This window comes from Falco punctatus (assembly GCF_963210335.1).
Source record: "Falco punctatus genome assembly, chromosome: 11".
Lineage (NCBI taxonomy): Eukaryota > Metazoa > Chordata > Aves > Falconiformes > Falconidae > Falco > Falco punctatus.
The window spans coordinates 16,328,259-16,343,388 of NC_137591.1; the positions used below are offsets into that span (position 1 = coordinate 16,328,259).

General features: G+C 40.0%; 1 protein-coding gene across 11 annotated transcripts in view; it reads right to left on the bottom strand.

The window, feature by feature from the left end:
* The window catches only part of TTLL7 (tubulin tyrosine ligase like 7), a 75,163-nt gene extending 60,255 nt beyond the window's left edge, over positions 1-14,908 (bottom strand). For 6 of the 11 annotated variants that reach the window (XR_013931079.1, XM_080406520.1, XM_080406527.1 and 3 more), the window contains exon 1: positions 14,775-14,908. The gene's annotated coding sequence lies outside the window, so the exon portion shown is untranslated. Of the gene's footprint in view, positions 1-6,962; positions 7,162-14,774 lie in introns of all 11 variants that reach the window. The other 5 variants (XM_080406525.1, XM_080406522.1, XM_080406521.1 and 2 more) reach the window with 3 other exon arrangements.
* Between the last annotated feature and the right edge of the window lie 222 nt (positions 14,909-15,130).

The window sequence follows — 15,130 nt, forward strand, 5'->3', positions numbered from 1 at the left end:
CTTAGTGCTGTCAAAATGATCTGGAAACACACAGTAGCTGGGAAGAAGTCCACAAAGCTCCTGGCATAAGGAGCTTTCACTCTGAAACGGAGACACACTGAAGATAGAGTTACAGAACTTGGCAGATGACCATAGGGAGGGAAGGACAACACCACAGCACTGCAATCCTCACTCCCCAATTAGCTGGAAAATTAAAATTACAAAAATTTCACAGAAACATGAAAAATAAGTTAAAATAGCCTTCAAAGCATTGGCCTAGCAAACATCTGAGTTCTGGTTCTGTCAATCTAATCTTTAAAATACTTTTTTTCCTTCCTTACATCTTGAGCATGAAAGTCTGGATGCACTATAGTGAGGAGTCTGCTCTTTATTACAGTTAATACAGAATTATAATCTACTGCTGATCTGGAATTAAGTTATAAAATGCAGATTCAAAATGAGATTAAGACATTAACAGAAATTATAATAGAGAAAAATGCCTTTTTCAGTACCACCCTCAAATAGCAAGGTAATAACAAGTTGCAGTAATTAAACTGTAAAACTAAAAGCCCCGTATCCTTTCATGATTTTTTTAATATGCATCTTCACAAAATGTATGTTGAAGTGTTCCTGCTACAAGCAAGCGTAGCTGAGCAGTTTCACTGTATCATGCTAAAAGAACAATTTGGTGGTTTTAAGTCTTTACTCTCACAGAGAAATTCTAAATGCAAAAAGTAATCCTCATTTTGAGGCTCAATGTGTCAAAGTGATAAGCTTGTTTTCAAAAGGCTATCTGTCAGCTGGCTTAAAGATGCATACACATTAGGGCTTCGTTCAAAATATTCTGAAGTCAAATGAAATCTATCAATTTCAACACCCTTCACTTTCACGACCAAACGAGAGGAGATGTCTATTCAGCAGTTCTTTCAGGCAGAATGAATGTTGAGAGTTCTCAGGTGCTTGATTTCCCAAATGGATAGCAACAAGCTACACAAGAATACAAACAGCATGATTTACACAACTTAAAACTTTTTGAATCATGCAGTTCTGCAAAACAGTTCTCTGAAGTAGATAATCTAAATGGCCAGCATTTCCAAAACTTCTAAAATTTCTCCGAACCAACAAACTACCAAAACAATCAAACCAAGCTACGGTAACAGCACTCTTCCTCTGCATCGGTAAGTTACAGTCACTTTAGTGTGAGTTTAACCTTACAACTGCCCTTTCCCATTCGAGACCCCAATCAGTCTTAACCTTCTGCAATGCCGCTTATATAATAAACACAATTTTACAGCGTCTACTTAGTAATACTGAAAGCATAAACCATCCTGACCCTTCCAGGACAACTTCAAAACACAATGTGAAATAGAGTCTGCATCACAGTTGTGAACCTGTATCTTTTGCTGGAGTGCGTAAAAGTTGTGTTATCTTGAATGGTTGGAGTCTGGTCAGAAAACAACAGATCCTTCAGTGCCAGCTCTGCAGCTCAGCCACCCATGTCGGCACAGAGCCTCAGGAGCTTTGCAATCTCAGTTTGTAGGAGATTTTCTTTTGGTTTTTCCCGAATTTACACTTTACAGCTTTGGGTTGAGTTTTTTCATCGTTTATTATCACAAAAGGTCTATGAAATACTAAGTATACATCCCCAGTTCATAAAACAGAAAAGGTATTAGAAGCTGTTAAGATGGTGGAAGTGTCACAAGACAAGAGTTCCACAGGAATTAATAATTTCTTATTCACAATATACATAGATCAGAATTAGGCACAGAAGCAATTTTTTTCTTTTCAGTGTTGTCTTGAAGCAATATTGCTTCTTTTTGTGTTCATCCATTTTCCAAAAGGAAACTTCAAATCCTTGGCCAAATTTAAATCAATGTCAAAGCTTTCAAAGCTGAAGATCAATTTTCTCTTTAAAAAATGACCTCCAAAGTGTCTTTCATAGCAGAGCAGACAATGTGACTGTCAGCTCATTCTCACCCTTCGAAAGCCCTTTCTAATGCAATAACATATTTCAGACTGTTAGCAAATTGAGTACTATAAAGTTTCATAGTTATATTCTGAATCTTGAAAGAGGGCCGTGAAAGAAAGCAAGACAAAATTAGAAGGCTCCAATAAAAAGGACAATGCTTGAACCTTTTTCTTGTTCAGTAAAACATAGGAAATACATTAATTGAAAAGGTAAGTGAAAAGAACTTGTATGACTTACAAATCAATAATTCATAAATGAAATGCAAGTAAATTTAATAAACATCATTTGGCATTCACAATGGCAAGGAAAATATTGACAAAATAGCCCAAACAACCCAAAGTGTAACCAAGATTTTATACAGTAGAATCTTTATTTCAGAAATATATATCTGCAGCATTTGCTGCTAAAAAAAATACCAGCTTTTATGTTTTACTCTCTGCCAGCAAAAAGCCCAGACAATGCATAGGTTTCATACTACTGTTCAGCACTTCAGTAAGTGTTGATAACACCATAAATCTGTCAGCAGGACAGCATTTCACCAACTCCAGAACAGAAAGTATTCCTAGCCTCTGATCACAGGAAGTTCCACTGAACACTGCTGAATGGACATGCATCTCTATTTATTTTAAGTACCCACCTCAGCAACCCCAACAATCATTCCACCTTCATTTAAAATAGCATTGGAGTCATCTAGGCATTAGCAGCCTAGAAACATACACTACATTAGAGTGCATTGGCTACATCAGCTCTGCAAGAAACAGCTGAGCAGCATGATACCTACCACCCATAGGAGGGCTGGACCCCTGTCACCTCAAATGAATCATTCCTTCAAAACAAACAGCTGAAGGACAATTGTTTGATTTGTGTTGGGGACCATAACTGCAGGAAGCCATGCTGACTGCCAGACTGCCGCACACAAAGGGCCAGTGCTCTTTGGGGTGAGACAGCCATGGCTGCTAATGAAAGGAACAGAGATAATAATGCGCAATAATGATTAAATGTAACAGCAACACTTAAGTGTGACATTAAGAGTGTGGGTTTGGTAGGGGAAAGGGTAAATGAGAGAGTTAGGAGAGGAATTGAGTTGTATCACCTATGGGAACATCTCTGTTCTGCTTTTGACTCCGCAGTGCACCATCCATGCTCTTCATTACAGCATGTCAACATCCACCAACATGTATCAAAGGGTGTTTTAAACTGTGTACACCACACACTAATCGCTGCAGGAATTAAACCATGCCTTTCTTTCTCTGTCATTCACTCCTCAAAAGATTTACTTCTCTAGTGAAAACTACAGATCTTAGAGATCTACAAGATAGGACAATCTAATATTTCACATGTATCATCATAGTTGTCTTAGTATAACAAAAAAAGCACTAATCCTTTAATGAAGCTGATATATCTGCAATGATTCATTGTATTATAATTAGCCCTCGAGGGGAGATTTACTAAAGATCTTGAGGAAGAAAAGCAAAACCATGCAAAAGGAATATCTTTAAAAGGTTCCCCCTCACACATCAAATTCTCCCTCCCTTGCTTCAAGTTGGTGGCATTGGCTTGGCATGAAAACAGCCTCAAGTTCAGGGTTACAAAAACACAAACATGATTAAAATAATTTCTACATACCTCTGTGTATTGCAAGAGCCACCCCCCTTAGCCCCACATGAATTCTGCCCCACTTCATCTCATATTTTACAGGCCTACAATTCATAGATCTATTTCAGCATCTCTAGACACAGGCCACAGTCATCACATATGGCCGACAATGACGCCAATTGAGGATTACATCATCCTAATTCACGTGCGGCCACATAACAATGTTTTCTAGTTTAGCAACACGCCCACAGCAGCCTGAAATATAAACAGGCAGTCGTTAGCCTGCAGTTTCAGCACCTGATGTGCACACTTCAAATCAAAATCAGGCCTTGAATAAGCTACCAAGTGCACTCACAAGAAACATCTACTTAAAGTCTGCTTGACTGTGAAAGTCCAAGAAAGGTGCTCTTCCATGATCACTGAATTGTTTTTCGTATTATGTTGACACTTCCAACTATAGATCGATTTGCTCAGCTCCCCCTGGAAATACTTGTGGGCTTGTATGAAGGTTGGTAGACCTCTATCTAATATTTTAATATCAAATTTAATATCTAATATTATAATGACTATGCCATATACTTCTCGGTAAAGAATAAATGACATCAGAAATATTCATAGCTGGCCTACAGTATCACTAAGACTACTGCAACCAACACTCAGTGCTAGTAATACTTTACAAACAGCTGATAAAACCAGCCAGAAACTCCAGCAGCTACAAAACACATCAGCAAAAATATGCTTTCCTCCCCACAGCTTAGTACTTGGGGCTCAATGGGGTACCACTGATTTGAAAATATTTTTGCAAAGGAAAACAGAAGAAAATCAACAGTTTCAAAAGGATGTGAGTCCAGGCTTCTCCAGCTGAAACTGACCCAATTTATAAATATTCCTTTAAAAAGCTCAATTGGCTCCAAACCCTCTGTGTCACGCTATTTTTATCTATTGTAGGGGATCTAAATAGATCCATTATCCTCATCAGTAATGAAATGAGATTCCACTATCCTACTACAGGAATATTTTGCGTATATGCTGCTCACCTGTAAAGAAATACAGCATGTAGTCAGAAAGCCTAGAAAAATAACATGCTTGAAATATTGACCCTAAAATGAATTCTTTGAATACCAAAACTAAGAAGGAAAAATAAAGTGCATCAGACTTCATATACACTAGCTTTAATTTGTGCTTAAAAGAAGAAAACATGAGAATAGCCTACCAGAAAGTAATTTTCCAGGATATGCTTGAACTCATAGGATCAGAATGTACCTTCTGAATAAGTACAGCATTAATGATGCAACCCTGTAGTATTGAACGGTTTATTTATTGAGTAATCATACATTGTCTCTGAGCTACAGAGACCATACTGACAATAGCATCTCAGCTTTTAACGTAGTTGAAAATAACTCCAAAATCTGAGGTGATAACTGCCCTAAGCACGCATATTCGCCTTCATGACTTTAATCACAGCAGCAGCATAGTTCCAAGTTTGGAACAATATCACATTTAGTCCTGTCCTCATCCATCTTGGTCAACTCCCAAAAAGCAACACTTCAAAGCAATTGGCTCTGGAGTGTGTGTTTTTAAAAACCAAGGGAAAAAAAAACCAACCAATCAAACAAACAAAAAACACAAAGTCATTGTGTGTTGATTAAGAGCTGTGATTGAGAAATGTACTGAATAAAAAGTCCTCAGCCAGAGGCTAGAGCAGTAGAATATTCAATTCATTTAGTAGGGCTTGATTTGACTTCTCCTTGCCTTAATCTCCTATTTTTTTAAAGGTGCATTCTTAATGAAGCAGAAAGGCATAAACTTATACAGTCAAATACATGCTGGCTGCAAAGTTAACCGGTTTTCAAATATTCAAAAGAAAAAAATACATTTATTTCTTATATATAATAGCAATACACACCACCACCACCCAAAATAAAACAGGACTGAAAACTGATCTCTATGCTCTTTCTTTTAATAATCATATTATCTTAGGCTGAAAATTACAATGTTCATTGTTTTGTGCTTCTGACTCTCTCAGACACATCACACCCTTCATATTATAGAAGAATTTTTTGTAGCCAGGGAGTATCATATTTACCTGATAACCACAGATATAGAAAAAAGACATGCACCAAACCAAGCCAATAGCATTTATAAATACAAAAGGTATGGAAAAGTTACAACATACCTATTAACCAGAAGAACAACTCTTTCAGTAAATGTTTAACGCAAAATGTTAGTACGGATGAGAATGAAGGAGAAGACCATTAATAATCCAAACAGAAAGAAATGGAGAAAAAACTGGGATTCATAGTTGGTTATTGATCCAGGACTCTGCACATTATTACACAAATATGAAACTTCTTCCCAACTTTCTATGCTGCTTTGATGGCTCAAAGAAAGAGATTCTCTCCAGGAAATTTCCTAGTTGCATCATTCAGAAGAAATGTACACAAAGTACAAAATTTTTCTCAAGTCTGTACCATAAATGAGATCAAGCCCTCTGTAACAGGACCTTCTGTGTAGCCCAGTGCAGTAAATATAGACATTTCTATTGACTTTTGTGGACCTTGTATCACAATGTTTCAGTTCCAGAACAGCCCTGCCAGTAACACCATTCAGGCATATAATTAAGACACAAGCTCATTTGGTAACTAGACTAACCCATGTATGATCCAGGTCCAAACTACAGTCCATTTAAATCAAACCCTCATCACAGTAGATTACAACTAAAAATAACTGAGTTGCCTCTGAATTTCTCCCTTTCTTGACGAAGATTACAAGCTTCAATGATCACTTTCAGAACTGCTTGGCCGTCCAGAAACAGCGCTTCATATTTCATAGCTCTTGTAGGATTCACAGGTTCAGAAATAGGGAATACTGTGCAGCTGATATATAGATACATCACCACAGGAAAAGCTTCATGCTCTTCTCCAGAAGCATATTTTGTCTAGCTATGGATCAAGAATTACTGTATTCAAAAAATGCTCCTGAATCTAGTTATCTATTGTAAGGAACAACAAAGTGCGAGCTCAAGGATGGATGAGAAAGAGCAAAAAAATGGAGAAAAGGAGCAAGAATCCTGGAAAAAGGACTCATTCCAAAATACATGCTATGGACAAAATGCATAAGCATTCAAACTAAAGGCAATGTATTTCAACTAACCTAGGCTGCAATACAGAGCGAGGCGAGGGCAGGGGGAGCAGAACACAGCCCAAAAAACCCACCTTAGCAGCAGCATATGGCAGGAAGACATAACCAGTTATTCTGCATACAAATTACTGATAAGAGTGCAAAATTGTTATTGATCAGGAAATTAACTGACAAGATTACATACTGCAGAATAAACGGCCGTACCAGGACCTCCCACTGATATGGAAACAGATTTAAAATAATTCTGCAGTACAAGTAGCAAAATGATATCACTTACCGCTAGTGTTGCATTGCTGAAACTATCTGAAGAGTCAGCCCCCTGGAAACAGATTTTTCTTTCAATAATTGACAGCTGATACAGTTTCAGGCAGTGTTGGTATACCAGGGACATACATGCTGCAGCAGCAGCTCCTTCTCATTTAGCCTATCCCCAGCCCTTTTTAGATCTTTCTTAACCCTTTCTAGGTACCTTCTCCCTGTGTTTTAAGTGAAAAGAGAAAGGCAAGACACATTATAAGAAAAGAATGCATTATTTCCCACTTTACTTAGAGTGTGACAAGAACCGTGGGAAGAAAGTCAGTAGGATTTAGTCATAACAATAAGCTAAAGAAGAGTCAAATCTAAAAACAGAAAATGACTCAGTGACTAGGAAGGAATTATACCAGAGACATGAGGTACTGTACCCAGAACAATGATTTCTCTAAATGTAGAAGTAAGAGGTCAGGACCAGAATAACATAAAATAGTAGCAGAGAAGTTAAGCTAAAGACGACGAATAGTTCATAATTTACTGTATGAAAAATGGTTATGATTCTCTTCCAGCCTTGGACCAATGAGATCTGGGTTTTGAAATCAAACCTATTTGGTTTCAGTGAGGCCAGGACTGATAGAGCAATTTTTAAACCAAATGAAATCTTAAGTGAAGGGATGAAAAGAGAAATATTACTTCTTTTCCTGGGATAACTCTTTCTGTAGTATTCTGAAGCCATTCTCATTTCTTAAATTTGGTTCTTTTGTTTTACAATGTCAATTTATATCAATGAGAAATTGTTTTCTGACATCATTTCACAAGATCTTTGTCATATTACTTTTCTTTTTCATTAAGAAAAGATTGGTCTGATCTGACAGCTCAGTACCTTTTAATAAGGGTGGACTGTGGACCACAGAGGCCACCTGACAATAAAAGGTTTCAAATATTCTTTTGTTCAAATGGATTATTTTTCCTCACAGGGGAAAAACAAACAAACAAAACAAAACAAAACTGAAGAAAACTGGAGAAATCAACCACACTCCATTGTCTTGTGTCAGTTATACAGCAGTCAGGCCTATTGCATGTGCCAGGCAAGACCAGCTGCACCACTACTGTCACACCTGCCCTACAAAGACAAAGGTATTGCAGACAGCCAGATTCTAGTGTGACTGGTATAGTCACATAAAGTGTTTTTAGTTCCTATGAGCTGTGGTGCCATCCTTCAGGAATCATATACAGGTAGAATGAAGGTGGGAGCCGAACATGCAAAGGCTACAATACATATAAAAGACATTTCCTCTTACTTCTTCCCCCTTTAGTCTACAAATTGTAAGAGTCAATGTTCTCTCTGAACTACAGAGAATGTCTCCCTTGTTTGCTCATTCAAGTGAAATAGAAAATAAATTAAAAAAGTGCATATTTGCACCATAAGTACAATGAAATAAGGCCCTGAAAATTCAATAGCTCTGCAACAGTTTGTTGCCATTTTTCCCAGTTCATAAGAAGTATGGTTCCCCCTTTCACACAAATCAGCAGGGAAAAACACTGCAATGAAATCCCAAAGATGACATAGCAAGCACATTTGTTCCTCAAATATAAAGACAAAACAGTAGATTCATCTGTATAAATGTAGAGCCCTACAATGTAGATTTTGAGCTGGTTTCCTTGGGCTGCCTTCACAGACAGCCTACAAATAGTGTGAGCAGCTGCTACAGGTATCTGGATTGTAGATATATAAACTTAGTGAGACAAATCCCATCCAAGTTGTTCAGCATGAAAATTTCACTCTACTTAAGACAAAAAAAAAATGACCAAACAAACAAAAAAATGCAACCCATCAAGGATTAAGGCCTCTACTTGGGCCGTGATTAGAAAGGTACATCTTCCAAAATCAAAGAAGAGGTGAATTCAAGAACTTTGAAAAAGCGGGAAATTGTAGGAGGAAACTCAGCGCAACCAACTGAGACACAATGTCCTGTGAAAGCACAGAACTGGGAGTGGAATCAGGACATCTCTCCTGACATCTCTTCCCACGATTTCCCCACAAGCTCCTCATACTGTCTTGGTTCCAATTTTCTTACATCCAGTTGTTGCAGAGACAGCCTCAACTGGACCATTAATCTACCATCCTCAAACAGCTGGAACATGCATGCATGTCCCATGACTGACTGAGAGGTATTTCTTCTTTATCTATGAAACTAAATGGTGTGCTGACTATCGACATCAGACATTCCTGAATACCCACTCATTAAAATATCTTCTTTTTTATTTTCATTTCTCATACCATTTTATTTCATTTTCTCAGAAAATATCAAAGACTTGCTTCCTATATGTGTTTGGATTCCTGAATGTTGCTTTTGGCAGAAAGGCCACAATGTCCTTTCATATTTTCCTCATACCTAGAGGCAACAGAGGAAAGTAATATGTAGGCTTTTTTAAGTGACTGCCTGGGGTCATTAACTACATCATTTCTCAACTGGTGCCCAGAATTTCAAATTAACTCTGTATTGTTCACTTTTCTTCTATTTCTTCACTTGTGGATGCTGCTCTGGGTCAATATCCTACAGGATTCCCATCTCTACTAAAGACTTGCAACAGTCTGAAACAGCACTGAATCCTGTCTCATCATGCAGTAACTCTTTATTTTTCTTACTGAATATATCCTCACCATCCTTAGAAACATTCTTTTCAGCAAATGCTTCCATTGTTAAAACAGCACAAAATGTACGAAAGCCATGTTCTCACATCACTCTTGTTCACTTTTAAGCAAAAAAATCTTTTATTCAATGTAATGCCTAATTGTTAATGCTCACTAGTAATTTAGTCTTTCAAAGACTTCAGGTTGACATAAAGATAAAAAGTTAGGTTAATATTATACCCCTCTAAAAAGCCACACAAAATAAAAGTAATAAAAGAGAGTGTTTCTTTCCCTGGGTGAATAAATTGCACATCTTTCAGATCTCTTCCATCAATAATTCATATAAAGTCCCCTACCACATTTCTCCCATTCCCAAGACCACCAAGATAAGATTGGAAGAACAAAATGATACAACAAATTCACAGAAATTTCATGTTCAGTGGACACAAAATACACAACAACCACCCACAAATGCAAATAAAATGCAGGCTTCCATCGCATAGTTCTATTCTGTATTTTTCAAGAAAATTCCATTCTGAGCAAGCAAATAAGAGCAATTTTCCCATCAAATCTCACAATCCTCTGCTCTGTCAGTCCACTTTTTTTTTTCCAACATAAATGCTATCTAGTGCTATCTAGATCTTTGCTTCTTCACCTACATGAATTCAGTATTAAGCATCTGACTTCATTTTCTGATGCTATACTCCAATGCTTCCACTGTACTCTATAGGGATATTACTGTGCTGCTTTTCAAACGCTAAAAATAAAACAAACACATGTCAACCCAAGGACAAAGTTGGAAGGAAACATACTTTAATGTAACCAAAGAAGAATATATTTAGCATTTTGCTACTAAGCAAGGATGAAAATAAACTTGTCAACACATCACTGTGTCTAACTGAAGCCCACACCCCACTCAATTCTTTCTGTAGCATTTATTATATATGAAAAAGTTAATTTTATCTGTCATCTTATGCGACTGTTAGTACTGTTACTACTGCTGGCCAGAAGGGGTTCCTGAACTGCAGCGTAAAGCACTTCCATCCTTTTAGGCAGACAGGTTTTCTATCAATTAACAGTAATGTAGTCATCTAAGGTGCATTTGAGCAGTGGTGCATATTAGACTTCAATATGGAACCCTTCCAAAAGCAAATACAAGCGTAAGTGGGAATTGGCATGGCATTCACTCCACAGAAAGGAAAGTGAAAAGTGAGTCCTAAATCAGAATGTTGTTTCCTTTTGTATTCTTCCATTATTGTTAACTTGGGCTCTCCATAAAGCAGTACTGTTTCTGTGTCCCCAGAAATGAATGCTCATCAAAAAACATGTAATTATATTCTTAAATACTGCCTTTGAAGCAAAGATATTTTTAAAATTAACGCCTAAATTTTAAAAATTTTAAACTATTCAAACTTATATTTTTAACATTGGGAAAAGAAATGTTACAAATATATACGTTGCTCTTCATTTTGCAGATCCTACATTGTGAGTAAAACTGATATTGAGGGCAAGAACGATTGCACCCACTTCATTTAGTCCTTTAAAACACAAAAGCAAAAATATAGTCTGTTACGTTAGAGCTTGTTTCCCGATATGTGGAAATTAAGGCAAGAGCAAAAATGTCAACCAATGAGTATAAATTAATGTGGTAGTATTTTAAAACTAGTTTGTACAGCTGTATGCCCATTTAAGAGAGAATGCAAGGAAGAACATTGGGAACAAGCAAAAAGCTAAGACTCTAACCCTTGCAGAACCTGTGGGTTTCTTCATCCACCACCATGAAGAAGAGTATCTTGTAGATCAAGGCATTATGGAACCTCCTGGTCTGAAAGAGCTCCTGGCTCCAAGGGAGGTGCTACTGTGAAACTGGAAGATTTGCTCTAATACCCAATAGATTTAAAGGTTGACTGATTCAGTATGTCACAACGTTTTTTTTCTCCTGTATCCATCCTCAATTACAGATGATTCTTTTACCCATCAGTGTAGTAGACATCAATGAACTCCATTCTAAATTTAAAATACATTAGTATTTTAAATATTAATGTTAAAAAGGTTCATTGGTTCCAGTAAACTTGGAAGGAAGCTCGTAATGTCTGCAAAAGGAGTAGCTGCAAAGTACCATTCTGGCAGGGGTTTAGGTAAGCATTAATGGAGCTCTAAAGAGCTTCCGCATGCTTAATAAGGGCCATTTGAATCCTACCACAAGAAGTCAAATGGCCCCAATTAAATTCCCAGGTGTGTAGAAAATAAAAGTGAATCTGAGGCTAAATATTCTAAAGTTTACCAGGGAAAAGCAAAATCCAGCTAGTATCCTCCAATATGTATGCTGTGGTAACTGCAATGAATTTTTGTAACTTGACAGTTTGTATGCATCTTTCCAAATGCATACAAACAAACTCCTGTTATCTTCATATAGATTATAGCCCTCTTTTAAGGAAAATATTCCCTGCCCCCTCAGATCATTACAGAGTCACTGGGTCGACTCTGGATAATGGAAATACCTCATCAAAAAAGTAAAAGACTGACATGCATTCACCTTTTTCTTCAGGGACCAATACAAAGCCTAAAGATACAATTCAGTGTCTTCATGATTTAGGATTGGCCCAAAAGTCACAACACTTCAAGGCAGTAGTAAAACTCAAAATTTTCCAAAAGTTTGAAGAAACTTATAGATATATGAGAAATAAGCATCATTGGTTTCAATAAGCAGTCTTTACACCAATAAAATTATAGCACACAACTAAAAAACATTAGTGACACATATAAAAAAATCATCTTGCAACATGTTGGCATACACATTTGTTAAAACAAGACAGGAGCTTTATAAAAGTAGATGGAAGGTAGCTTGGGAAATGTTATCAGTTTTTCCATTTCAGATGTTTTCATTCCGATTTTCTTGGTTTTCTAAGTTTTTCCATCCTTAAATTAATACTGCATTCTCAATTTGTATGATACATCTGCAAGTATCTATTAAATGCAAAAATACTCCTTAATAAAACATTAACACATAGGGAGCAAAAAAAAAGAAGAAAAAAAAAAGTCAGAACATTAGAAAATGTGGAAGTTCAAGAAATTACTCATTTACCACACGTTTCCTACAGAGGTTTCTAAAACTTGTAATAAATATCCGCGAATGGAGATCAAGAAATCGTATTTCAGTCTTTCTTAATGCTGACAATTCAGAGCAGGCACATTCAGCAGTCAACATTAGTCTGCCATCTTTCACCTTTAAAAAAACATCTATGGCTTTCATTACCAACATACAGAATTACAAAGACCTTCGAAAAAATCCTGACTATATACAAGAATGCAAGATGGTTTCATGTCTAACTGCTTGTTGACCAGTTTGCCTCCCAGTTCCTCAGACTTGTCCACAGCTTAATCTATGCTGCCAATTTAACACTGTCAGCTTTGGAAGGGCATGGGAACAAACCCTCATTTGATTGCAAACCTGAGCCTCAGATTACTAAAATGATTGCTAGACTACTGGAATAATTACCTAGTAACTGCTGACAGGCTTCATCTCCTGGCCTCTTCTAACACTCCCAAACTGGTGGGCAGATCCCTTTAGAAGTACGTGGAATGTATCCAAACCATCAGAAATATAGAAAGATACCACACCCTGACAACCATCCTTCTAGACTTTCTTGCACAATATTGTCGATACTTATGATACCTACAGGTTAAAGCACATTCTTTCCTTATAAAAGAAATGCCACATTCTGGATGAAATAATTCATGTAATTTTCTGAAACATTTTTACATTTGTCTTCAGAGAATCTGGCTTCAAAATAATACATCCATATGTCACTACAGTCATATTTACTCACCATATAGGAAAACTCCTGTCATAACAACTGCTTCTGTCATTTTTTCTTCAAAGTGGGACTGACACATACCCTATTCCGATTAAAAAATACATCCTAGTACTTAAACAGGGACAAAAGCTTCTACTGATGCCAAGTTACTGTACATTTTGAGATACTTTGTAGAATTTGGGGGACAACCAACTCCCACAGAAAAAAGTGCTTCTAGTCTTTCAATTGTGAAAGCAACCAGCAGGATTTCTCTGGGTATTATTTAGACAGGTACTAACACCCTGGTACATAAAATTAATGAAGGATTTAGGCAGAAAAGTATACTGAAACAGAGGGGAGGGTGTGGGGTGGGGGGGTGTGCTTGTTTGGTTTAGGGTTTTGGGGTTTTGAGAAGGAATAAAATCTAATTTTGGTACTCAAACTGCAAATACGTAAGCAATGTACAAAGGCGATCAATATCAAGCCCTTAAATCAGTTTCACAGAGCTCAGCAGTATGTTCAAATTCCAGCATCCCTGGCTTTTCCCTTTCACTTACAATTATGTGTTTTCAATAGCAGAAATTCAAGAAGATCCCAGAGATTTCGGGCTTTCAACTAAGTGCAGAAGGCACAGGAAAATACTTGACTCGCATCCCCAGAGATCTAACTTGTTCTACATTTTAGCCTCCGCTGAGTACCACTGCCGACAGACGATCCCATTTCAGCCCTAACCGGCTCCGGAGAGACCGGGCCGTACGCGAGGTACGACCTGCACGGATGATGGGCTTCGCATGCAGAGCTGGGGGGGGGCTGTGTGTGTAGAAAATTAACACCTTTAATCCTGAACCGCCTTCCTGCTCCACACGCCCCGCACCGCGACAGGCGCGGGGCCGCCGCCGCCCTCAGGACCCTGCCCGAGGGGCCGCTGCCGCCATCCCCGCGCGGTCCCGCCCGCACCCGCGCCGCAGCCCCCGCCGCAGCCCCCGCTGCCCGGGGCCGGGCCCGATTCTGCGGACAGCGCCTCCCGCAGCCCGCGCCCGAGAAGCGGCGGGGGCCGGCGGCCCCTCCTGCGCTCCCGCCCCCGGAGCATCGCCTCGGGCCGGCGGCAGAGCGCGCTCCAGCACGGCCCGAGCGGGACCCGCACCCCCGCGGGTGCCCAACCCGCCCCTGCCCACTGCCCGGCACCCGCAGCCCCCGGGCTGGTGCAGGGCTGCCCTTCCCCGCCGCACTCCTTCGCGGGCGGCGGTGCTGAATCACGACGGGCAGCGGCCCCGCCGGCGCTCCCCGGGGGCGGCGCTCCCAGCCGACGGCAGCCTGTCCCCCGCGGGCGCGGGAGGCGGCGGGCCGCGGGTAAGGCGAAGCGCGGGCGGAGGAGGCGATGGGCCCGCCGCCCCCGGGCCGTTACCTGTCGGGGCAGGAGGCCCTCGAGCGCTCCGGTCCTCCCGGGCGGCGCGGAGGTGCCGCGGGGCCAGGCCGGGCGGCGCGTGCTGCGCCTCACGGGCGGCGCGGCGGGGCTCTGCCGGGCGGCAGCATCCGAGCCGGGCACTAGCGGGAGGAGGAGCGGGAGGCGACGGCGGGGAGCTGGGACATACCATTCCCCGCGAGGGGGCACCGCCGGCGGCCGGCCGGCCGGGCGGGGCGGGGCGGCTGGGCCCTCCCACGCAGGTACGTGCGACGAGAGCGCCCGAGGGGAGGCGGGCGGTGTCCGCGGAGCGGGGCCGGTTGACCGGGGGCGGGGGCCAGCCCTCCCGAGCCGCCTGT